We start from the raw sequence: 27066 nt of genomic DNA on the forward strand, positions 1-27066 counted from the left end.
ACAACCCAAGAGTCAGCCACGACTGGACCTAATGGTCAGAAGTCCCTTTACCTTTTACCTAACAGCTAGTTGAGGGAGGGGCTCCCCCATTTGCCTTCTGGCACAGAGCAACTTCTTTTGTTATGCTAACCACAGTACTTAAGACCTTTGACTCACCAAAGAGTTGCCTAGCTAGCTCACCAAGAGAATCCTCCATTGGATTTTCACCCTGGCTGGATCCAGGATCCTAGGAATTAGAAGGGACCCAAGCGTCATACAGACCTACCCCGCAAACACAGACAAACTCACAACAATACATTTGAAAAGCTATTGCAGCAGCTGACACTCTTGTGGTCTGAGACCATATGAAAAGTGTTCCAGAGGATTTAAGAACCTTGTGTTGAGCTAGGCTGAATTCACCCTGTGTTTCATGCTTTCCAAATTGCAGTGGCACATCCTGATACTGGAATGTGGAATCCCATAAAAGCATCCTTGACCGGAACATCCATTAAAATGGCAGAAGGACACTCCACTCCCTAAAAAGGGAACATTCAAATTAAGTTCCAGTTCGAAGGTAGAAGCTATAATCTTCAATTAAAAAAAGAAAAGAAAAAGCCCATGCTTGTATAAGCATGTGAATGTAAATACTTTGCTTACTTTGTCTTTAGCTTATGGTTACCAGACGTCCTCATTTCCTGGGGACAGTCCCCGGATTTACAAATCTATCCCCGGACAAAATCCATCCAGGGAATGTCCCTAGATTTCATTTAATGTCTCCGGATTTATATTTTAAGTGTTATGGATTTATTAATAGGGAATGAATGTTGTGTGATTAGTTCAATGACACAAGACACATCATATGGGGACTTAAAGGTAAAGGTAAAGGGACTCCTGACCATTAGGTCCAATTGTGACCGACTCTGGGGTTGTGGCGCTCATCTCACTTTATTGGTCAAGGGAGCCGGTGTTTGTCCGCAGACAGCTTCCGGGTCATGTGGCCAGCATGACTAAGCTGCTTCTGGCGAACCAGTGCAGCCCACGGAAACGCCGTTTACCTTCCCGCCAGAGCGGTACCTATTTATCTACTTGCACTTCGTGCTTTTGAACTGCTAGGTTGTCAGGAGCAAGGACTGAGCAATGGGAGCTCACCCCGTAGCGGGGATTCGAACCGCCGACCTTCTGATTGACAAGTCCAGAGCCTAGGACTTGCCGATCAGAAGGTCGGGGGTTTAACCCACAATGCCACCCGCGTCCCTATATGGGGACTTACGGTGAGGCAAAATGGCGGGCGCCACGGCAGCTCCTGAAGTCAGCCAGAGCCAACTGCACTACCAGGCTGGCTCCAGGCTGCTGAGACTGCCACTGCCGAGGGGGAACCGGGGATGCCTGGCATGCCAACTGGGGGAACCGCTGACCCCCCCTACGAACCAAATTGAGCCGGGAGCAAGAGTGCCTGGCCACCTGGCCGTCTGCCCAGCAGTGCTCCGGGGCCAGGAAAACCCCAGAGCAGGCGCAGGGAGAAGGAGGAGAGAAGGAGAAGGAGGAAGGATAAAAAAGAGGGGAGCCTTGACCTTGCCACGCCACTGCCACCGCCGCCACTGAAGAGGAGAGGGCACTGGGATGGCAAGGACATGTGGCCGAGCCCAGGCCTGACTCAAGGTGCTCCAAGTGAGCAGGATGGGGCCCAGAGGAAGGCCGCGCGACAGAGGAGACCACAGAAGAAAAGATATTACTTCTTTTTAAAATATGTATATAATTTTTTTTTCTCTATTAAAAAAAAAAGTGTCCCCCGACTCTTTGAAAAAAATCTGGTAACCTTCCTTTAGCTATATGTTCTTCAAGTAAAAGCTTTTGAACAAATGTTTGAACATTGTTTTAATTTCAAGAAAAGACATAGTATTGTAGAAGATTGGGCTTCCTAGCTGTGATTTAGCTACTCTGCCAACACAACACCTTCCTATGATCCTATGACAGTGTCATCAGTGATCCGCAAACAAAGGGGCACAGGAGGTTGAATCAGTCCTTGGCTTGATGCCTTTTGGCCTGAAATGCAGTGGAGGTGCTCTGCTTTGTGTTACTTTTGACTAAACATGTGAGCATGGGCTGCAGACACATGTGAGAAACATGTGAGCACGGGCCTGCGTAGATGACGTCCACGAGCCTTTTGCAAAATCGCACAATGCAGGCTGATCGAAAGATGGGGCTTGTCGTATCTCCCCAGACTGATGTGGCCTGAAATGGAACCATAATTGAGTTTGCTTTTCAGCACACTGCGTGTATATTTAAAATTAGTAAAATGTACGCTTCAGAAAAGCACATCTTAAACCCATCTTTCTGTGCGTAAATTAGATTGCGTATCACTGAGTTCCTGCCCTGGCAACAGATTATAGGCATAGTATGCCAAAGATAAGCACTTTCCCACTGACTTCAGTCACAGTGGTCACAACTTTCTTGAATTCCTCTTTCAATCAGTAAGACTGAAAAGTGCTTGACTTTGTGTGTATCTGAGGCACACAATCCATGGTAGTAATAAAACTATTATTATTTAAAAAAATTAAAATTGACATTTTGCTGCTCTTCAATAGTACCTCATAATGTAGCACCTGCCCTCTGATAGTCTGTGTGAGTGGATTGCACAAAAAGCTCTTTGGTGTTTTAGAAAGGGAGCCATTTCAGCCACCAAATCGCAAGCATTCTTGCTTAGTTTTAGCTAACAACAGTTCATGTATATAGTGCTGCTCAAGATTTGGCTGCTCAGCTGAGGGCATAGATTGGTAGTCCCTCCGCTGCACGAGATACATGATGTGGGTACCAGGAAAGGGACTTTTTAGTAGTGGCTCCTCATGTGTGGAACTCCCTCCCAACTGAGGTGCATCTGGCCCTATCCCTCTGGGATAGTTTGAGTGAAGACTGGGGGTGGGGAAATCTGTCAATTTCAGTTTATATCTGTGTCTCGTTTTCCCCATCTTTCAAATCAGTTCTCCACATTGCCACGACTATTTGTGGTTTGTTTTTGTTTTAAAAAAACACAACCTAGTTTTTAAAAATACAAGTTGACATTGATTGGATGATGGCATTGTGGGGGTGCTCTCTAAAAAGCGAGTGAACAAAGAGCGGCAATTCAACATTAAACTCCCCTGTGTGGAAACACCCAGAGTTTGAAGATTCATGCTATACTGGTAAAGGGAATGAGGCAAACCAGCAAATCCAGTGAGTTTCAGTTGGTCATTCAGAACGTTAAACATTTTGTAGACTTTCGTAGCCTTTGCTATATTTCTTGTTTTGTAGGCTTGCTGTAGGCATGCCCTAAAACTTTCCACAGAATACCAATAAGACATACCACAAGCCTACTGATGCTTTTACCCATAAAGACTCCTATTGATGGAGCAAAAGGCTATGAAAATGAGATTTCCTCTACCGTACACCCTCTACCAAAAAAAGACTTTTACGAGAACTTAAGGTTTGGTTACAGAATGGCATATAATGTGGTGCCTTTAAGCAACCTTCTCATTGAAGCCACTCTCAATTATTGCAAATGAGGGGTGAAAAGAAGCATGAAATGGTCCTGGTTTTATGAATTATTTCATTCAGAGACCAAACAGACCATGTCACACTCGCGAGGTCTATTCTCAAACTGCCGAAACTAAGTTGTAATCAACCTTCATGCATGTTGACATATTAAAGATGGGTGGAAAGTTGAAGAGGGCCTTCCAGAAAAATTAGAATGAATCCACGGAATAAACCAGGAACATAGATGGAGAAAAGGTATTATCAAATGTATGTATACGTACTTCTTACACAATAATTTTTGTTGGCATCCATCTGTTTCAAGAGATACTGTAATGGAGTGCACCTTGGGGGGGGGGGTGAAGTCAACCAAACAACCTCTCTGGGGTGCAAGCCTGGGCAGGGTGTATGAAGGCTCTGGGCTACCCAGAGAACAAGACACACACCCTTGGCCTTGCCAGTTGTGGTCCAAAGGAGAGCAGAGCAATACATTTGGCACCAGTCTGGCTGCAGGAGTTTCCAGAAAGAGGCGTACAAGGCACCATCCAAGCGTCTTAAGAGTCCACTCCAGATTTGTGTAGGGTTTACTCCTTAGCCTTTTCTTCTTCTGAAGATATCTCCTGAAGATATCCTGCAGGACAGGATTTAGGAGGTTTAGGGCCAGAGTCTTCCTTCCCCTAGATGGGCTACCTTAGCAGGTTGACAAGCCCCATCTCCCCCTCACTTCCGCAGCGGTTCTCAACCTGTGGGTCCCCAGATGCTGTTGGACTACAACTCCCATCATCCCTGAGCTCTGGCCTTGCTAGCTAAGGGTGATGGGAGTTGTAGTCCAACAACATCTGGGGACCCACAGGTTGAGAAAGGCTGCTCTATAGCATGTGCAGAAAATGTCTTCTTGACCGTTGGACCCACTATTGGTCTCGTCTGCTCCATCTGCCAGAGTCTGCCTTGATATGCAGGGAAAGTCCTGGGGTGTGGCTACCGCCGCATCCTGACTCATCTCTGCCTCTTAGCCCCACTCCTCTCTTGCCTCTGAGTCTGAACCATTCTCTGCCACAGTATCTTCCTGCTCACTAAACCCAGTTGCCTCCTCAGCTTCTGACATCTCCTCCTCCCCAGTCTTCTCCCTCTGACCACTCATTGTCGTCCCAACACCAATCACCTGGTTCTGAGCCTTCTCTCCTTGGGGGTTCCCCACCAGGTGCCTCCCACCATTCTTTTGCATCCAGCCAACCCATGGCATCTGGCTGAAAAAACATCCCACACCCTGGCTTAAAAGGCAGCAGCAGCAGCAGCATAATCAGATCACCTCCACCATTACTAAAATGTTGCATCCGTCCCCTCTCAGCAAAACTGAGGTGCAGGGAAGAAAGCAGGGAATGTGCACAGCTCTTGGATAGCCAACACAATTTATCTGTTTACACCAACACTGAGCAACAACAGTTAAAGGCTCGGGAGTCCCACATGCCAAGATGAAGAGGGGAGCATCTTGTGACAGCTATTTAAAGGAACCCCGTTGCAAATACGCTTATACATGCTGTTGCATCCAAGAAGCGTAGTTCCATTTAATGTGGCTCTTTCCAATCCTTTCAAAATCCCTTTTCTTATAACACTTACAGTCACACTGTGCAGTTAATGGACATCAAGCCAAGAGGTTTCAGGGCGATGAAGGCAAGGTAAAAGGGATTATATGCCTAAGAAACATAACAACATTTTATACTTGTCAAAGCATGGAAGGGGCAGGAATCACAAGGTCTTCCCATGATACTCTTTCTCTCAACCCTCCAGCAAAGCCCATTCATCTCCCGAGACTTTCCTTGCTCTGATAAGCTGATGACTACACATTCCCCGATTATCATACAGAGTTACGCTTCTTTCCTTTTGAAACCTTTTGGAAATACTCAGATGGAAAGTCTCTTAGGATCCAGAGTGATTTATGTGGCGTGGTTGCAAGAGACTCTTTGGTAGTAACGAAAAGCTTGCTCCTATGGAGTCAAATGTTCTCGGCTGAACTTCTCTGCTACGTTTAATGCAAGGCACATGGGTTGCAAATTACTGTTTCCTGCTTGGCAGGGGGTTGGACTCGATGGCCCTTGTGGTCTATTCCAACTCTATGATTCTATGATACTAGAGTGAACTGCACCGCTTCCATCCAGAAGGTATGGTGGTGAAGTGTAACAAACAGAAAAGCCAGAAAACTGGAATGCTGTTTTAAATTATAGTTGTAGGCTGCAATCCAATAGCATAGGGTGGGATGCAACCCTAAGGTGGTTGCACACTGCCTTCTCCTGAACCATCCTTTAATAAATAATAATAATAAAATTTTATTTCTACCTCACTCCCTCTGGCCAAAGCCGGGCTCAGGGCGGCTAACGCCAATAAAATTACAATTAAAACATAATGGGGGGGGGGGTGACACACAAACAAACAAAAACCAGTTTATTAAAATACGGGTTAAAATACAATTTAAAATGCAGCCCCATTTTAACAGTAGCCCATAAATCAAAACCATAAGGGGAAGGAAACATAAGGGTCAGACTGAGTCCAAACCAAAGGCCAGGCAGAACAGTTCTGTCTTGCAGGCCCTGCGGAAAGATGTCAAGTCCTGCAGGGCCCTAGTCTCTTGTGACAGAGCATTCCACCAAGTCAGGGCCAGTACTGAAAAGGCCCTGGCCCTAGTTGAGACCAATCTAACCACCTTGTTATTTGTGGACCTTAAGGTCCTCTGTGGGGCATACCAGGAGAGGCGGTCCCGTAGGTACGTGGGTCCTAGGCCGCATAGGGCTTTGAAGGTCAAAACCAGCACCTTAAACCTGACCCTGTACTCCACCGGGAGCCACCACAGTTGGTAAAGCACCGGATGAATGTGATCCCGTGGCAAGGACCCTGTAAGGAGCCTCGCCGTGGCATTCTGCACCCGCTGGAGTTTCTGGGTCAGCTTCAAGGGCAGCCCCCGCGTAGAGCGAGTTACAATAATCAAGCCTGGAGGTGACCGTCACATGGATCACTGTGGCCAGATCAGGGCGAGAAACCACACCCCCAACCAGATGTTTTGGATTAACCCTAGTTAGCAGGGGTGATGAGCCTTGTAATCCACAACACCTGGAGGGCACCAGATTGGGAAGGCTGCCTAGGTTGGCAGAGGATTTTTAGGTTGGCAAAAGCTGGGCTCATCAGCAGGGTGGGACAGAGGGCTTGCATTGCCATCAATTCCCAGGCGTTTGAATGAGAATCAAACTCATCCATTTGTTAATAAATGAGATGTCCGAACCACAAGTGGCGAAGCTCTGCAATATATGCTTTGCCTATTGTCAGAGGAGGAATGGTGGAGACCTCCTCCTCATCCTGACCCTTCCAGGGAGGAGGAAGAGGAAGACAGTATAGATTTACAACAGAAGTTTGTGGGGTGAGCCAGTGTGGTGTAGTGGTTCAGAGCGGTAGACTCGTAATCTGGTGAACCGGGTTCGCGTCTCCGCTCCTCCACATGCAGCTGCTGGGTGACCTTGGGCTAGTCACACTTCTTTGAAGTCTCTCAGCCCCACTCACCTCACAGAGTGTTTGTTGTGGGGGAGGAAGGGAAAGGAGATTGTTAGCCGCTTTGAGACTCCTTCAGGTAGTGATAAAGCAGGATATCAAATCCAAACTCTTCTTCTCAAAAATAATAATAATAAAACACACACACACAAAAAACAACAGAAGTTTGCAGGAGGTCACAGCTCAAAGGCAGATGAGAGGGAAAGTTGGGAAATCATGGGAGAGCCAGAGCAACACCTGGCTGACATGTCATTAGAAAGCATTCCAGACCCTCCATCTCCCAGAACCCGGCAAGCCTTAAAAGTAGGAGAGCAAAGAGCTCAAGGACAGAGGGGATGTAGCAGCACCCATAGAGAAGATGATGAGAATGACGAATGAGGAAGTGGGAGAGACGGGGGGTAGAGTTTCACTTGGGACAACACCATTATCCAAGAGGCTGTCTTCTATGGCCTCTCTCTGTAAAGACTGAAATAAAAAAGGACTGTAAGAAACTTTTCCTTGTCTTTATAATTCCTAGGCAACCAGCTGGGAGCTGCTGACAGCATCCTGGCACCTATATGAAGTCCTAGGAGTCTTGTTCCTGCCAGGGTGCTGGATATAGGTACCAACTCCCTGGGGTCCTGGATGCCCGAGCACCCACAAAATTCCCCATGAAGGGTCCGGGCACCCACAAAATTTGGTGCCAGGGCCATGCATACTGCATGGCACCCACAGCCCATGGGAACCCATGGTCACGGGGCCAAGTTGGCACTCCTGGTGCTGGTTTTTATGGTATTTATGGGACCACCTCTCCTGGTATGCCCGCAGAGGACCTTAAGGTCCATGAATAACCATCGTTTAGAGGCCCCAGGCCCTAAGGAAGTCAGATTATCCTCCACCAAGACCAGGGCCTTCTCAGTGGTGGCTCCGACCTGGTGGAATGCTCTGTCCCATGAGACCAGGGCCCTACAGGATTTAACTTCCTTCCGCAGGGCCTGTAAGACAGCGCTATTCCGCCTGGCTTTCAATTTGAACTTAGCCTGATCTTTTATTCCCCTTCTTTCCCTCCCCTCCCCTTTTTATGAAGATTATCCGCTCTGGGATCCCACAGCTAATTCTCCCCTGGTCTCCTCGCTGGCCCAAATAGGACTAATTTAGCCAGCTAGCCCTAGTGATCATCTAAGGTTTATTGGATGGATTTCCCCCCTAAATTGATTTTTGAATTCTGAATTTATTGTTATTCACGTTTTATACTGTATTTTATGCTTTTTTGTTGTTGCATCAATTAAGTGTTTTAAATTTGTTGTTAGCCACCCTGAGCCCAGTTTTCTGAACCGGGAAGGGCGGGGTATAAATAAAAATATATTATTATTATTATTAATATTATTATTATTATTATTATTATTATTATTATTAGGATCTGGGGAACATGCCTGAAGGCAGCCTGTAGCAGGAAGCAGATACAGCTGCAGGTACAGAACGATCTGTCACTTTAGGACCTTGGACAGCAACCAGGAACAACAGCTGGTTGAATCCTTACCACCCAGGAATGGCTTCCAGATTCTTTGGGAGGAGGCAGCTCAGCCCCCAGCCCCTGGGGTAAGGAATGCTTGTTGAGCTGAATTGGGCCCCTGGGCAGTCAGTTAGCCACTCCTCCCAGGCAGAACCACTGAGTGAATATCAGGAACCCAAGATATGGGAAGAATGGATTTTAAAGTTAATGGACTATGCCGACATTGCAAAAAAAGGTAAAGGACCCCTGACAGTTAAGTCCAGTCGCAGACGGCTCTGGGGTTGAGGTGCTCATCTCACTTTACAGACCAAGGGAGCCAGTGTTTTTCCAAAGACAGTTTTTCCAGGTCATGTGGCCAGCATGACTAAGCTGCTTCTGGCACAACGGAACACCAACACCAGAGCAGCGCACAGAAATGCCGTTTACCTTTCCGCCAGAGTGGTACCTATTTATCGACTTGCAATTTGACGTGCTTTCGAACTGCTAGGTTGGCAGGAGCAGGGATCGAGCAACGGGAGCTCACCCAGTCGCGGGGAATCGAACCGCCGACCTTCTGATTGGCAAGTCCTAGGCTCTGTGGTTTAACCCACAGCTCCACCCTCGTCCCTTACCGACATGGCAAAGTTGACAGCAAAAATAAGAGAGCAAAAAGATTAGAACTTTGTTGAAGAGTGGAGGTTCTTTTCAGACTATTTGAGAGAGAGAAACTAGTCAAATGAATAATAGGCAATGGGTCATTGGTTTGACTTGGCAGTTTCTTGAATCATTTGCTTTCTTGTATACACGGCTGCTGAATTTGTATTCAAGAAGTTTGCTATGGGTGCTGAGAGGCGTTGGCAGGTGCCTATTCCCCCCACAGAGCTATAGTTCCCAAAGTTCCTGGGAAGAGGGATTGATTGTTCAACCACTCTGGGAATTCAAGCTTTGTGAGGGGGATAATTCTCAGCACCCTTAACAAACCACGGTTTCCAGAAACCACAGGGGGGAACCACAACTGTTTAAAGTGGCATTTACAGTGTTTTAAATGCATGATGCAGATGAGGCCTAAGTCCGGCCCATTTATTTCAATGGCTTTACTCTGCATAAAACTTAGCTGACTGCCACCCAAATATAAATAAAGATGTGGGTTTGTACTTGGGTCATTATTCTTATTCATCATTACTATTTAGGTGTATTAGTCGCTTGTTCCCAAGGTACGAATCCTTTCATAAGCTGGCATTTTAAGTTGCATTACGGCTATCACATGAAACATGGCATTCCTTTCCCACATTTTATGTGCTGGTGAAATAAAAGCTGGCTTTCCCATAATACAGTCATACCTTGGAAATCAAACGGAATCCATTCCGGAAGTCTGTTCGACTTCCAAAATGTTTGAAAACCAAATTGTGGCTTCTGATTGGCTGCGGGAATCTCCTGCAGCCAATCAGAAGCCATGGAAGCCCCATCAGATGTTCAGGTTCCAAAAGAACGTTCACAAACCGGAACAATCACTTCCAGGTTTGCGGTGTTCAGGAGCCAAAACGTCTGAGTTCCACAGCGTTCGGGATCCAAGGTACAACTGTACTCTGACTCTAAGTTTAGGAACAGAAAATCCGCCCGCTCCCTCTTTTGCCACACAGTTGTCTCAATGTGAAAAAACCTGCCAGTGGAAAATATGTGGGCTTTCCTTAGAAGGAAAAACAAAATGGGGACAAACTGTTTTCCAGCAGAGGGAGGGAGCCTGTGATTCTCCTAAGTGTTGCCTGGACTACCACTCTCCTTACCCGTAACTACCCTATTTTTCGCTCTATAGGACACACTCTTTGCTGTGAGACCACATTCACCCGGTGCTATACCAGCTGCACTGGCTCCCGGTGGAGTACAGGATCAGGTTTAAGGTGCTGGTTTTAACCTTTAAAGCCCTATACGGACTAGGACCCTCGTACCTACGGGACCGCCTCTCCTGGTATGCCCCACAGAGAAACTTATGGTCTTCAAATAAAAACATCTTGAAGGTCCCAGGCCACAGAGAAGTTAGGCTGGCCTCAACTAGAGCCAGGGCTTTTTCGGCTGTGGCTCCGATCTGGTGGAACACTCTGTCACAAGAGACTAGGGCCCTGCGGGACTTGACATCTTTCCGCAGGGCCTGCAAGACAGAGCTGTTCTGACTGGCCTTTGGCCAGGGCACAGCCTGACTCCCTCCCTCGGCAATCTTCGCGGAGCTCTGGCCCAATGGTTGCCAGTGGCTTGATTTGAATTAATTTTATAATGAATGATTTTAGAGTGTTGTTTGTGCTGTACTTTTGTACTGTTTTATTGTTGTTAGCTGCCCTGAGCCCGGCTTCGGCTGGGGAGGGCGGGATATAAATAAAATTTATTATTATTATTATTATTATTATTATTATTATTATTATTATTATTTCCCCCTCCAAAAATTAAGGGGAAATGTGTGTGCATCCTATAGAGCAAATGCAGGCTGCGTGGCTAAGCCCAAAGCCAGAACAGGGAGATAGAGCGCTGCGCAGCACTAAGTCTCGCTGTTCTAGCTTGCGGACGGCTGTGCAAAGCCTCTGCAGGGCAGTGGGGTGCCTTCACCCCGCTGCCCTGCGGAGGCTACGAAGGCTGTACGAAGGTGGGGGAAAGGCTGCAACGCTTCCCCCCACTGCCAGCCCCACAAGCTAGGGGGGGCAGGGGGAAGGCGGAGCGCCACCTTCCCACTGCTCCCTGACCTGGTCTTTGGGGCTGGCGGTGGGGGAAAGCAGCGCTCTCCCCCCGCCGTCTCCAAAGAGCAGGTTGAAAGGAACCCAAAGCTTTGGGGGAACACAGCTTGAACGCACAGAGCACACCTTGTTTTAGAGGGGGAGAACAAGAAAATTTTTTTTTTTTTCCTGTTCTCCCCCTCCTATGGTCCGGAGCGTCCTATAGAGCGAAAAATATGGTATTTGCCATCCTGGCTGGGGCTGACAGGTTTTGGAGCCCAACAATATGTAGAAGGACCCAGGTTCCTGACACATTTGAGCACCTTGCCCAGAAATTGCCTGCCTTGCATCTCCTTCTCTTGCCTCTTTCACATGGGAATAATAATGGCAAAATGGGCTCACCTCCCACTTCCCTGCTTCCTCCCTTCCACGGCTGGAGAGTGTCATCTGCTGACCGAGAAGTTAACTGCGAGCGTCACAGACAGTGTTAGAAACTCAGATAGATAAGCTAGCCAGCAAATGGCTTTTTAAACCAAGGTTACAGTCAGACAAAACAGAACATCTAGTTGCTCTAAAGTCTTATTTTTCAAATGATGGACTGACTCTGATTGATTTTTCAATTAAACATCTGCCAAGTTCAGATGACTACCTTGAGTTAGGTTAAGAGCTTTGAGAACTTAAAGAAGTTACTTGATCCAGGGACAGTCCACATATATATTGGCCTATTCCAGCCTCTTTTTTTCTTAACGGCAACTGCTCCTGCTCAGGCTGCACAGAAAAAGCAATTTGGGTTCCGGAAATTAATTTTGAACACTGGTTACAGGTGTTAGAATTCCTGCTCCGTGACTGCAGTCATGGGATTGTTGTCTATCTATATGTCTATATGTTTTGACTCCACAGAGCGGGAAGTGATGGAGACAGGATGTTTGTGTTCTTGTGTTCCGTGAAGTGGGATTATTGTCCTTTGGTTTTTTCCCCTCTTTGCTGTCTGATGCTAGAGAGCGAGTGAGACATGTTGCCGTGCTCCGTGTGTGTTTATATGTAAATAAAGTAGATTAGCCAAAATGCTGAGTTGCTGAGGTCTGTTATGCATGATGCGCAAACTCTGCGGATCCCTGAGTGTGCCAATGTCTGTTGGCATCGGTCGCTGTGATGTTCGGGCTGAAGAAAGCTTTTGAAGCTCCCGAACGATTGACCAGGAGGGAGAGAACATGCCAGTCGGGCATGTGTCTCTACCAGGGTCCTACTCGAGTGTAGGCTGAGCTCCTGACAACAGGTGCAGTTCAAAGTGATGTGTCTGTTTATTTGAAGCAATTGTACTCAGCTCCTCATCCAGAGTGGCTTACATGCATTGAATTAAAACAAGACAGGCTTACAATATTTTTAAAAATAAATAAATAAATACGACATACAAGGGGAAAGGAACAGGGAGGGGAGAGGAAAGAAATCAGAACTTTTCCACAATAAAATGCCCTGTATATAGAAAAATAATAGCACATTAGCACACATACACACTAATGGGCTGGACTCAACTGTTCTCCTTGTCACAACAGTCTTGTACTATGCGCAAGGAATCCATTTTAGATCTTACAAACAAAGCAGCCTCAAGGGGTGCAGTGCAGGCCAGGAAAAACTTTTACCACTTGATCCTGCCAAATGTACAAAACCTAAATTCAAGCGTCACTGAAACAGGCATTTCAGGCTGTTGAGGGCAAGCAGGGGGCAGCTGTTGTTTCTGCTAAAGTCTCTCTCTTTGTATTAAAATCAAGCATGTGTTTTTCGTAAGCATGATACGCCTAGCGGATGACTCAAGACCAAAACTCTGGCCCCTAAATAAACAGATCATTGTTTGTCGTACCGCTTAAATCCCAACGGGTTATTTTTATTCACAGCTTGGATCTCCCCGGAATATTTACAAGTTCGCACTATGCAAGCTGATTAACTATGTACACTTATTATAGGCCAGCACTTGAAAACAGGGAGCTCTTCCAAAGGACTGATTTAATTGCCTTTGGATAACTATTTGAGCGTTGTGGGACTCCAAAGTGCTTGCCCAGATCTCAAAATGAGCTGGTTATAGAATCTCTTGATGTCACCCCTTTTTGACCCTGAAAGAGGGCTGTTTGCTGATAAGCAATGCATGTTTCCTTAGTCAAATAAAAGAGATTATTATTATTATTATTATTATTATTATTATTATTATTATTAGACAAACACTTGCAGAGTCAGATGTCAGGAACACTCGGTGAGACTGGAGTGGCCAAAAATGTAGGCATCTTTTACAAATGTTTCTGAGGTTGCTTCGTTCGGAGACTGAGGCAAAGCTTGGCTTGACATTATCTTCATTTTCTGGGTTGAAATAAAATTATAGTGCATAGAACTCTCTGATGGCTCATCTCCTCGCAGCTGCTCATATGAAAATATGTGCCGTTGAAAAGCTGTTGGAGCTTGCACTGTTCAGAGATGGTATATGATGGAATTTGGTATTTAGAAGAGTATGGGTTTGGATTTGATATCCCACTTTATCACTATCCTAAGGAGTCTCAAACGGCTAACATTCTCCTTTTCCCTTCCTCCCCCACAACAAACACTCTGTGAGGTGAGTGGGGCTGAGAGACTTCAGAGAAGCGTGACTAGCCCAAGGTCACCCAGCAGCTGCATGTGGAGGAGAGGAGATGCGAACCCGGTTCCCCAGATTACGAGTCCACCGCTCTTAACCACTACACCACACTGGTAGTATCTGACAGACATACACGATGATGCAGCCTTTCCAGAGGTTAAATCCCACAGGACACTTCTGAAGCAGACTGGATGAAATTCCACACCCTCCAACATTTTTCCGATGCAAATAGGGGAATTCTATTCTGCATCAGAAAGATTCTCCCGTGTTTGATCTCGCCGCACAATAGAAGTCATATACACATAGAAATCTGTCACCTTGAGCCAATTACAACCTCTCAGCCTAACCTACCTCACTGGATTGTTGTAAAGAAAAGAAATGTGTGAGGGAAGGGATCGTGTACAACACCTTCCACAGATAAACAGAATGGAACCTTGCCAGGGGGAAAGGAAGGAAATACTACTACTAATAATAATACTAATAATAATGGAAACTGTGAGAATGATCAGGAACATAGGTAAAGGAAAAGGAACCCCTGACCATTAGGTCCAGTCATGACCGACTCTGGGGTTGCGGCGCTCATCTCGCTTTATTGGCCGAGGGAGCCGGCATACAGCTTCCGGGTCATCTGGTCAGCATGACAAAGCTGCTTCTGGTGAACCAGAGCAATGCACAGAAACGCCATTTACCTTCCCGCCGGTGTGGTACCTATTTATCTACTTGCACTTTGGCGTGCTTTCGAACTGCTAGGTTGGCAGGAGCTGGGACCGAGCAACAGGAGCTCACCCCGTTGTGGGGATTCAAACCGCCGACCTTCCGATCGGCAAGTCCTAGGCTCTGTGGTTTAACCCACAGCGCCACCCGCGTCCCATCTGATCAGGAACATACCAGAGAGTAAATCCTATTGAACTTAGTGGAACTTAGTTCTGAGTAGAAGTGCTTAGGATTGCAGTATAAGGCTCCACAGTCTTTACCTAGTTACCTGAACAGTGGGACTTGCTTCTCAGTAGACAGTGTAAAACTCCATTTACACTCCATGTGTTTTCTTTAAAAATGGCTGGCTGCTGAAGTATTGCAATTAAGGAATTGAAAGTGAGTTGGTGACATTTTCTTTCAAAATTATAGGAAGGGCTTCCTATCCTATGCCAGCTTTACCATTTCCTTCATTTTTATTTTCAGTATAAACAGGACTCTTTGCACCTACACACACATGCGCCACTTTAAGTTCTTCTGCAAGATGTGAAGAGGAGGAAAACAGGGGCATTTCGGAATCAAATCAGAAACTGGGATGGCTTCTATAATTCCGAGACTGTCCCTGGAAAACAGGAACACTGTGGGGATGTGAAATACCAGGACAGAGAAAAGAAAGAACTTTGTCAGACAACGGAATGTGCTCTGTGTAGACCCTGCGGCTGGAGGAGAATGCAGCAACTAGGCCGCTACAAGTAACACCTTTGTTGATGGATTTGCCCTGGCTGCTATTATGCTGCCGGGCCACATCTAAAGTTTCTGTGTTAGTATATAAAGCCCTTAACAACCTGAGAGGGGGATTATGTTGCTGTTTGTATGGTACTGTATCGCCTTAAATGGAGGTGGGAGAATGAGCTGGTTGCAAACGATGCTTTCTGCTGCCAGAGGTTGGTTTGTTTTTGTAGACTAGACATTTAGGGGCTTTCTCTCCCTCTCTCGTAACATTAGAACTCATGGAAATAAAACAAAGCCGAATGTTGGAAGATTCAAGAGGGATAAAAGAAAGTGACCCGGAAACTACAACTAATCCAGAATGCGGCAGCTAGACTGGTAACTGGGAGCAGCTGCCGAGACCATATAACACCGGTCTTGAAAGACCTACACTGGCTCCCAGTACGTTTCCGAGCACAATTCAAAATGTTGGTGTTGACCTTTAAATCCCTAAACGGCCTTGGTCCAGTATACCTGAAGGAGCGTCTCCACCCCCATCGTTCTACCCGGACACTGAGGTCCAGCACCGAGGGCCTTCGGGCGGTTCCCTCACTGCGAGAAGCCAAGTTACAAGGAACCAGGCAGAGGGCCTTCTCGGTAGTGGCACCTGCCCTGTGGAACACCCACCAGATGTCAAAGAGAAAAAATAACTACCAAACTTTTAGAAGACATCTAAAGGCAGCCCTGTTTAGGGAAGCTTTTAATGTTTAATAGGTTATTGTATTTTAGTGTTTTGTTGGAAGCCGCCCAGAGTGGCTGGGGAAGCGCAGCCAGATGGGCGGGGTATAAACAATATATTATTATTATTATTATTATTATTATTATTATTATTATTATTATTATTGCTTCATGCAGTGCATAGTCAAATTATGGAGGTCGCTCCCACAGGAGGCAGTGATACCCACTAACTTAGCACTCTTACCCCTCTCTGCTTGTGCCAGACCAAGAAAATATGGATCTGAGCGGGTTTCTCACTTTCCAAGCATGGGTCTGAGTGGTTGTCCCCTAGCTCCACTCCTTTCCAAGGGAAAACCTGGGACAGATGGCAATCATTGTGGGGGACGGGACCCAAACTACCATTGGCTCTGATGGAGTGCTAAAGAGCCATTTTCCCCAGGGGAAAGCAGCGAAGTATGGGTAAGCCCTTAAATGGCTTTAAAAGCGTTCATTGCACGCTTTCTCCTCCCTAAATCCAGATTCCCTTGGCAATCGAAGTGGTTCTCTTGTTTGGATTTCCAAAGCGTAGGGACTCTCTGGATTTAAGGAGGAGGAAGTATTGGACAACTGTAGTCGGAAGAGAATGCTGCAATGTTTGATGGGGAATTACCGTATTTTTTGCTCTATAAGACTCACTTTTCCCCTCCTAAAAAGTAAGGGGAAATGTGTCTGCATCTTATGGAGCAAATGCAGGCTGCACAGCTATCCCAGAAGCAAGAACAGCAAGACGGATCGCTGCTTTCACTGCGCAGCAATCCCTCTTGCTGTTCTGGCTTCTGAGATTCAGGATATTTTTTTCTTGTTTTCCTCCTCCAAAAACTAGGTGCGTCTTGTGGTCTGGTGCGTCTTATAGAGCGAAAAATACAGTAAATCGGGCACAAGTGGTTCAGAATCCGCAGTAAGCCGAGGTATGGATGAGGCCAAAAGCTGTGTTGTGCAAAGGCCTTGCCACCATGTTGCAGGAGGGATTTGCATGGCGGAATTCTTTGGCCAAATACTGAAAGATGTTCTGCAACATTTGAACGTACCTTCCCAACGTCAAGCCCGAAGCGTGTTGCTTGTTTTGAAATCCAGTCAAAGGCAGAAGGAGCGCCACCTCGTCATGCCTCCCTTTGATTCTTGGATCCAACAGAACTGTAGCAGCGTAAATTGGGTGGCAACAAAACTGAGTTGCTCTGAACTTCCTTGCACTCCTGGTCCTCTGAGGCCCAGTCAAGAGGACAGAAACAAAGGGGTCAATTGTTTTCTAGAACGAAGACTGCCTAGAATTCTTATTCAAAGAAACGCAGTCAACTTTGCTAATGAGTTTCAGTCCCTCAGAACCAAGTTGGCTCCTTTGCAGGAACATGAAGGCAAACTTCTCAACATTTTCTTTGGAAAGGGAAGAGGAAATGAGCAAGCATATTTAATTTGAGTAAACGTCTTGAGAAAGGAGTGCCATGACCCAAAACACTCAGAGGTGCTGTCTGACTAAACTTTTACAATCCAATTGCTACTTCTAAAACAGAACAGTACTTAGCTGGGAAAGCTTGCTGGAATTTAATGAGAGGAACGTAAAGGCATTTGTAAAGGCAAATGAAGTTGACCCACAGGCAACTTGGCTGGCATTACCAGGATAACTGAATGGTACAAGGCACTGCATCAAGGTTGCCGTCTCAGCCCACAGCTGTGGGTTTGAATCCTGCTCCTGTCAGTTCCACCACTTGTCAGGATGACCCAATGGTCCTGGATGCTGTGTTTAGACAAGTCTCTCAAGGGGCGAGTTCAGATCCTGCTAGTTCTGACGTCCTTCTCTTCTGGTGCAGAGTTGTGGAGAGCCAGTGTGGTGGGAGCGGGTGGTGCTGTGGTCTAAACCACTGAGCCTCCTGGGCTTGGTGATTGGAAGGTCAGCGTTCAAATCCCTGCGACAGGGTGAGCTCCCATTGCTCTGTCCCAGCGTCTGCCCACCTAGCAGTTCAAAAACATACCAGTGCAAGTAAATAAATAGGTACCACTGCAACTGAAAGGTAAACGGTGTTTCTGTGTGCTCTGGCACTCGTCACAGTGTCCCATTGCACCAGAAGTCATAGAATCATAGAATCATAGAATCATAGAGTTGGAAGAGACCACAAGGGCCATCGAGTCCAACCCCCTGCCAAGCAGGAAACACCATCAGAGCACTCCTGACATATGGTTGTCAAGCCTCTGCTTAAAGACCTCCAAAGTAGGAGACTCCACCACACTCCTTGGCAGCAAATTCCACTGTCGAACAGCTCTTACTGTCAGGAAGTTCTTCCTAATGTTTAGGTGGAATCTTCTTTCTTGTAGTTTGGATCCATTGCTCCGTGTCCGCTTCTCTGGAGCAGCAGAAAACAACCTTTCTCCCTCCTCTATGTGACATCCTTTTATATATTTGAACATGGCTATCATATCACCCCTTAACCTCCTCTTCTCCAGGCTAAACATGCCCAGCTCCCTTAGCCGTTCCTCATAAGGCATCGTTTCCAGGCCTTTGACCATTTTGGTTGCCCTCCTCTGGACACGTTCCAGTTTGTCAGTGTCCTTCTTGAATTGTGGTGCCCAGAACTGGACACAGTACTCCAGGTGAGGTCTGACCAGAGCAGAATACAGTGGCACTATTACTTCCCTTGATCTAGATGCTATACTCCTATTGATGCAGCCCAGAATTGCATTGGCTTTTTTAGCTGCCGCGTCACACTGTTGGCTCATGTCAAGTTTGTGGTCAACCAAGACTCCTAGATCCTTTTCACATGTACTGCTCTCAAGCCAGGTGTCACCCATCTTGTATTTGTGCCTCTCATTTTTTTTTGCCCAAGTGCAATACTTTACATTTCTCCCTGTTAAAATTCATCTTGTTTGTTTTTGCCCAGTTCTCTAATCTGTCAAGGTCGTTTTGAAGTGTGATCCTGTCCTCTGGGGTGTTAGCCACCCCTCCCAGTTTGGTGTCATCTGCAAATTTGATCAGGATGCCCTTGAGTCCATCATCCAAGTCGTTGATAAAGATGTTGAATAAGACCGGGCCCAAGACAGAACCCTGTGGCACCCCACTAGTCACTCTTCTCCAGGATGAAGAGGAACCATTGATGAGCACCCTTTGGGTTCGGTCAGTCAGCCAGTTACAAATCCACTGAGTGGTAGCATAGTCAAGACCGCATTTTACCAGCTTCTTTACAAGAATATCATGGGGCACCTTGTCAAATGCCTTGCTGAAATCAAGGTAGGCTACATCCACTGCGTTCCCTTCATCTACCAGGCTTGTAATTCTGTCAAAAAACGAGATCAGGTTAGTCTGACATGACTTATTTTTCAGAAATCCATGCTGACTATTGGTGATCACAGCATTCCTTTCTAGGTGCTCACAGACTGTTTGCTTAATGATCTGTTCCAGAATCTTCCCTGCTATTGATGTCAGACTGACTGGGCGGTAATTATTTGGGTCCTCTCTTTTCCCCTTTTTGAAAATAGGGACAACATTTGCCCTCCTCCAGTCTGCCGGGACTTCGCCTGTTCTCCAGGAATTCTCAAAGATGACTGCCAGTGGTTCTGAGATCACATCTGCCAGTTCTTTTAATACTCTTGGATGCAGTTCATCTGGCCCTGGAGACTTGAATACATCTAATCTAGCCAAATATTCTTGTACTATCTCCTTAGTTATTCTGGGCTGTGTTTCCTTTGCTGAATCATTTGCTCCAAATTCTTCAGGTCGGGCATTGTTTTCTTTATCGGAGAAGACTGAGGCAAAGAAGGCATTGAGGAGTTCAGCCCTTTCTGTGTCCCCTGTTTGCATTTCACCATCTTCTCCTCTGAGTGACCCCACTATTTCTTTGTTCTTCCTTTTGCTACGAACATACCCATAAAAGCCTTTTTTGTTGCTTTTAACCTCTCTAGCAAGCCTGAGTTCATTCTGTGCTTTAGCTTTTCTGACTTTGTGTCTACACGTGCTGGCTATTTGTTTGAATTCCTCTTTGGTGGTTTCCCCCCTTTTCCATTTTTTGTACACATCCTTTTTTAATCTTAATTCAGTTAAAAGTTCTTTAGATAGCCACCCTGGTTTCTTTAGGCACCTTCCATGTTTTCGTCTCATTGGTATTGCCTGACGTTGTGCTTTTACTATCTCCCTCTTAACAAACTCCCAGCCATCATGAACTCCCTTTCCTTTTAGTATTGCTGTCCATGGGATCTCACCCAGCACTTCCCTAAGTTTTATGAAGTCGGCTTTCTTAAAGTCAAGAAATTGAGTCCTAGTATGCTTGGCTGCTACTTTCCGCTGTATAGTAAACTTCAGGAGAGCATGATCACTCGCGCCTAATGATCCTTCCACATCTACCCCACTAACCAGGTCATCAACATTGGTTAGGACCAGATCTAAAATGGCTGTTCCTCTTGTTGCTTCTCCCACTTTCTGGACAATGAAGTTGTCTGCAAGGCCAGTGAGGAATCTGTTTGACCTTATGCTCTTGGCTGAGTTTGACGTCCAACAAATATCCGGGTAATTGAAGTCCCCCATTACTACTATCTCCCTTCCTTTTGCATGCTTGGCCATCTGTTCCAGGAAGGCAGCATCTATGTCCTCCGTTTGGCTTGGGGATCTATAGTAAACTCCCACAATGAGGTCTCTGTTATTCTTCTCTCCCTTAATTTTGACCCAAATGCTCTCACTTTGGCTTTGAGGTTCTAAATCTTGGATCTCTTCACAGGTATACACATCCCTGACATATAACGCCACTCCTCCTCCTTTCTTGTCTGGTCTGTTTCTCTGAAATAGATTGTATCCCCCCATTATTACATTCCAATCGTGGGACTTATCCCACCAGGTTTCAGTGATGCCTATTATGTCATATTTAGTTTGCTGTACCAAGAGCTCAAGCTCATCTTGTTTATTTCCCATGCTTTGCGCATTAGTGTACAGACATTGAAGTCCATTAATCATTCCCCCGTGTCTCTTATTTAAGGATTTTTTCCTCCCTCCACTAGGTCCGCGTGCTGTTTGCTCCATTTGGTCTATGACATTTGGATGATCATCTTCATTAATTGATAGACTCCTACCTTCAGGAGCACTGTCTCCCTCCCCCACATTAGTCAGTTTAAAGCCCTCCTGATGAGGTTTCTGAGATTTTTGGCAAAAACATTTCTCCCAACCGTTGTGAGGTGCAGCCCATCACTTGCCAGAAGACCATCTTCAAGAAACTGCAGTCCGTGATCTAAGAATCCAAACCGTTCCTGTTTACACCATTTGCGAAGCCAGCTGTTCACTTCCACTATTTTCCCCTCTCTCCCTGGGCCACGTCGTTCAACTGGGAGGACAGACGAGATGACAATTTGTGCATTTAGTTGCTTCAATTTCCTGCCGAGAGCCTCGTAGTCTCTTTTGATCTTCTGGAGGCTATTGCTTGCAGTGTCATTGGTTCCCACATGAACCAAGAGGAAGGGGTATTCGTCAGTGGGTTTTATGATATTTTGCAGTCATTCAGTTACATCTTGGATCTTAGCCCCGGGGAGACAGCACACTTCCCGAGACATCTTGTCAGGCCCACAGATCACTGCTTCTGTTCCCCTCAGTAGGGAATCCCCTATCACCACTACACGCCTCCTCTTGGGTTTGGTCGGGGTTCTTCTGTGAGCTGTCTGTTCCAAGGTCGCCTGCACATTCCCTGAGGACTGACTTTGCTGCTCGTCTTCATATACCTGATCGACTGTAATGAGGGAGAGATCCTCAAATGGAGTCTGCTCCTCGTCTTCCATGCTAGGGGAGAGGACCTCAAAGCGATTGTGTATTTCTAAACAATCAGAGTGAACCCTGGGCCTCCTACTTCTTTGAGTCACGTTTCTCCATATATCTGGCTCCTGTGTTGCTGAACTATCCTCCTTCTCAGGGGAGTCCCCTGTCTCCTCTCTGGTGGAGACGGTGTGCTCTGTTGCTTCCAAGAAGAGCTCCAGCTCTCTAATTCTTTGGAGCGTAGCTACACGTTCCTCCAGTTGTATGTCAAGTGGTTGAGTCCTGCTGGCCACATGACCCAGAAAGCTGTCTGTGGACAAACGCCAGCTCCCTCAGCCTGAAAGCGAAATGAGCTCCACAACCCCATAGTCGCCTTTGATTGGACTCAACCATCCAAGGGTCCTTTACATAATAATAATAATAATAATAATAATAATAATAATAATAATAATAAATTTTATTTATACCCCACCCTCCCCGGCCAGAGCCAGGCTCAGGGTGGCTAACATCAGTAAAATTACAGTAAAATCATAATAGGGGGGAAAAACACCAATTTAATATACAGGTTAAAATGCAGTTTAAAATGCAGCCTCATTTTAAAAGTAGCCCATAGATCAAAAGCATAAGTGGAGGGAAAACATAAGGGTCAGACTGAGTCCAAACCATAGGCCAGGCAGAACAGCTCTGTCTTGCAGGCCCTGCGGAAAGATGTCAAGTCCCGCAGGGCCCTAGTCTCTTGTGACAGAGCGTTCTACCAAGTCGGAGCCAGTACTGAAAAGGCCCTGGCCCTAGTTGAAACCAATCTAACCACTTTGTGACCTGCGACTTCCAAAATGTTGTCATTTGTGGACCTTAAGGTCCTCCGCGGGGCATACCAGGAGAGGCGGTCCCGTAGGTACGTGGGTCCTAGGCTGCATAGGGCTTTAAAGGTCTAAACCAGCACCTTAAACCTGACCCTGTACTCCCCCGTGAGCCAGTGCAGTTTACTTTTACCTAGTGGTTAGACCTAGGAGACCGGGGTACAAATACCCATTTGACATAAAGCTCACTGGGCGACCTGTGGCCAATCACTGCCTCTCAGCCTAACCTACCTCACAGAGTTGTGGTGGGGACTGAAGGAGGAAAGCAATGTATAACACCATGAGGATTGGGGGGGTGTATAAATGCGATCTAACAAACAAACCAATTTGCAGGGAATTCTTCCAGTGAGTGTGCCTTCTTTCCATGTTCCTGTCTGGGTGGGTGCGGCCACGTGGGGTGGATCTGAATCTTGGCAGTATGATACAGATCATGAGCTTTATTGCCAACTGAGCGAGAATAGACTGTGTTTTCTAGTGCCTACAATAGCTACTTGTGCATCACCAGAAAAGAGGGCAGAGATTTGCATGGAAATTGCACATGCTAATTCCTAAATATATGTACAAATTTAGAAACTATTCCTAAAACTGAAATGCAACACATCTCCAAGGGAAACTGTGGCCCGAAGACCTGTATCCAGCTGCTAGCAGCTCATGTACCAACCCTTGGCAAGCAACTTCAAGGCCCTTCCTGCTCTTCTTTCTTAGGGGTTGTTGTTGTCTTTCAAGCAGACTCGGACTGTACAGCCCTCCAGACAGAGGTCTGCTCTCTGTGTAGTAAGGCACACAGCTACCTTGCCACTAGCACTTGGGCAGACAACAGTGGAGGCAGGAGGCACCTCAATGCATGTGCTCCCTAGTCAGCATGTGACGGCATTAAGATCATAGAGCTGTATTGCCGCTAGGCAGACTCAAGCCACAGCGACATACAGTGGTACCTTGGTTCCCGAACTCAATCCATTCCGGAACTTCCAAAATGTCCGCAAACTAAGGCGTGGCTTCTGATTAGCTGATTGGCCCTGGAAACGATGCCAAGAACTGAAACGGACGTTTGGCTTCCCAAAAATATTTGCAAACCAGAATGCAGGTTTGTGATGTTCCGGAGCTGATTTGTTCAGGAGGCAAGCTATTCGGGAACCAAGATACCACTGTAATTGCTAGAGAAGGCTCTGTGTGATGTCATTTCCTCTCCTGGGAGGGAAGAAGCAAAGAGGTATTTCCTGTTCCTTCTCTCTCTCTCTCTCTCTCTCTCTCTCTCTCTCTCCAACCAGCCACATTTACGGTAGCTACCTGCTCCAGCATCAGGCATATGTCACTGGTCTGACTCAATACAGTGGTACCTTGGGCAACAGATGCTTCAGGTTACAGATGCTTCAGGTTACAGACTCTGCTAACCCAGAAATAGTACCTCGGGTTAAGAACTTTGCTTCAGGATGAGAACAGAAATCGTGCAGCAGTGGTGCAGCGGCAGCAGCGGGAGGCCCCATTAGCTAAAGTGGTGCTTCAGGTTAAGAACAGACCTCAAGAAAGAATTAAGTTCTTAACCTGAGGTACCACTGTATAAGGCATTTTCCTATGTTGCTATAGCTCCACCCCCTGCATTTTATAATCACAATAACCCTGTAAGGTAGGTTGGGCCGAAGGTGAGTGACTGGCCCGGGGTCACCCAGCAAGCTTCATGGGTTGAGAGGGGTCTTCTGTCTAAAACCCCGGAAAGCTACTCTCAGCCAGTGCAGGGCAGACAATACTGGCCTGGACGAGGTCAGTATAAGGCAGCCTCTTGGCGTTCCCCATCAAGTCGAACTGCAAGCTGCTCTGCTGCCTGTACGGAAGCCCTCTTCGCTTTGGCACTTAACATGGTCCTAACCAAAAGCATCCCCAAAATATGCTCCCTGACCCCGTCAGCCTCCATCTTGAGCCCCTGCTCAGGTTTCTCTCTGTAGCTCTGAGCTTCTGGGACACCTGTCCTGGCCAGCTGGGGGAAGCCTGCTTCTGATTCCCTGGGGATTACCAGGAGCACTTGCACTGACAGAGCCTGTATTTCAACAACTTTTAGCAGGTTGCAAGGCAGACTGTGGCAACATAATACATGAGTGCGGGGAGGCATGTGGACTTTTGACCTCAGAACGAAAACTCGGGGGCCATCCAGAGAAATGGAGCATTGGAAGAGTCGTTATCATCATCATCATCACCATCATTTTTTATTTGTATGCCACCTTTCCCTAATTAAAACAATGCTCAAGGAGGCTTACAGCATGACAAGATTGACATAATTACCAACATGACAAAAGTCATAAACAATAAATAAAGGAAGAATGGAAGAAAGGGGTTAAGTTCACTGCATGTACGGTAATAAAATAAAACATTATGAAAATGATGTATAGGTGGTACCTAACCCCGGTAAAGTTAGCAAAGATTTATCATACGAATGATAATCTATGCTGGAAGTGTAAAGAAAAAGAAGGCACCTTTTACCACATGTGGTGGACGTGTCCTAAGGTTAAGGACTTCTGGGAAAAGATTTATAATGAGCTGAAAAAAATGTTGAAAAATACATTTGTTAAGAAACCAGAAGCCTTTTTAGTTGGAATAATAGGATTGGAATTGCCCAAAAAAGATGTTAGACTATTTTTGTATGCCACTACAGTGGCAAGACTGCTATTAGCAAAAAAATTGGAAATCCCAAGGAATACCAACGGTAGAAGAATGGCCGATGAAAATGTTGGAGTTTTTGGAACTGGCCGAACTGACTGGAAGAATCCGCGATCAGAAAGAAGAGGAGTACCAAGAAGACTGGAAGAAATTTAAAGACTATTTAGCTAAATATTGTAATGTAAGATAATTAGAAGATACTTGAAAGTATCTGATAGGCCTAGGACTGGAATAAGAATGTTGTATAGTAATATGGATTTAAGTTAAAACAGAAAAGAGATGAAGATAGTTAGTTGAAGGAGTTAATTGTATTAGAAAGAGGATTTTGGAGAACTGTTACAAAGGAGATAAAATGAAATTCAGTTAGGGGAGAATCGAGGAAGTCAGGCTACAGTGGTACCTCAGGTTAAGAACTTAATTCGTCCTGGAGGTCTGTTCTTAACCTGAAACTGTTCTTAACCTGAAGCATCACTTTAGCTAATGGGGCCTCCTGCTGCCGCTGCGCCGCTGCTGCGCGATTTCTGTTCTCATGCTGAAGCAAAGTTCTTTACTTCAAAAACCAGAAAGTAGGTAGTTGTCATGGACTAGCTCAGGGCTGGATTTAGGTTTGATGAGGCCCTAAACTACTGAAGGTAATGGGTCCCTTTATATGTCCAGCTGTCCTTTGTCAACAACAAATTGTCGCTGTTTTTTGTGTTGAATATATTCTGTGTGGTAATTAAAGCCATTTGCACATAATAGGAGCCAACACAACACAAAACACTGTTGCTGTATGTAGGTTTTATTTTATTTGTTTTTTATCTTATATTTTGGAAATGTACAGGGGGGGTTTCCTTTAATTTTTGGGGGGCCCCCCAAGAGAGTGGGGCCCTAAGCTATAGCTTGTTTAGCTTATATGTAAATCCAGCACTAGACTGGCTGGTTCCGTTGTGACTTTTCCTCCTTCTTGCCCATTCAGTCTGCTGGAGGCAGGAAGCTTAAATCACTGGCAAACAGACAGCACAGCTCATTTTTTTTAATATAAGAATTTATTAATTTTCCAAAAAGATAACATAAAAAATAAACATAAAAACAACAATATATAGGGGGGGGGAGATATCGTAATCAATATTTTTAAAACATAATATTTGCTTGACTTCCCTCCCCTCCCCCTCTTAGTTTCATTGTTTAATGCTTGTTCACACACGTCCTTATAATCTTAATAATTATTTTTTAGACCTTTTTCATCTTAATACAACCAAGTTTTTAAAAGTTATACTAATGTAATATTCTATGAGCAAAGCTTGAAGGATGAGCATTTAACCTTTACCCCCTTTTTATTATTCAAAGTCCTCTTTCCATCATGGGTTCTACGTAACAAGTTTATCCTGTATAGTTCAATAGTTTAGTTTGCCAATCTTCTCCGTCTTCTTTAACAGGATAATTTCAGGGGGTTCTTTTAACAACAACCATTTCCCACATTGCTTTGGGATCTTTATATATGTCTTAACCCAGGCCTTTTTAACAATTTTACATTGTTGTTGTTGTTTAGTCGTGACCCCATGGACCAGATTTTACATTGCCACCTCATATAATAACCTTTTATGCTTTTTTGCTCTTCCTTTCTGTTTTTTCTCTATCGCAGTCAAAGCCGCCCAAATTCTTCCACCTAAGATCGCATTTTTGTCTGCCAAAGACTCCCAGATCATTTCATATGTATTACCACTTTTATTTTGGACTCTAACTCTCCCTTGTATTTTCTTCAAACCTTGTCTCTCTACCATTTCTACCTCTGTAGTTTGCGGCCTGCACAGCTCATGTAGCCAAGATGGCACCCTCCCAATGTCACTGGGCTCCCAACTCCCATTAGCCTC

At 45.8% G+C, this 27066-nt stretch overlaps 1 long non-coding RNA gene across 1 annotated transcript in view; it reads left to right on the forward strand.

The window, feature by feature from the left end:
* The first annotated feature begins 5550 nt into the window (after positions 1 to 5550).
* Positions 5551 to 27066, forward strand: part of LOC310702832 — a 311903-nt gene continuing 290387 nt past the window's right edge. Inside the window, exon 1 of the long non-coding RNA XR_014523652.1 lies at positions 5551 to 5618. This is a non-coding gene — a long non-coding RNA (uncharacterized lncRNA). The remainder of the gene's footprint in view (positions 5619 to 27066) is intronic.

The sequence above is a fragment of the Podarcis liolepis genome (assembly GCF_965112155.1).
Source record: "Podarcis liolepis genome assembly, chromosome: 3".
NCBI classification, from domain to species: Eukaryota; Metazoa; Chordata; class Lepidosauria; order Squamata; family Lacertidae; genus Podarcis; species Podarcis liolepis.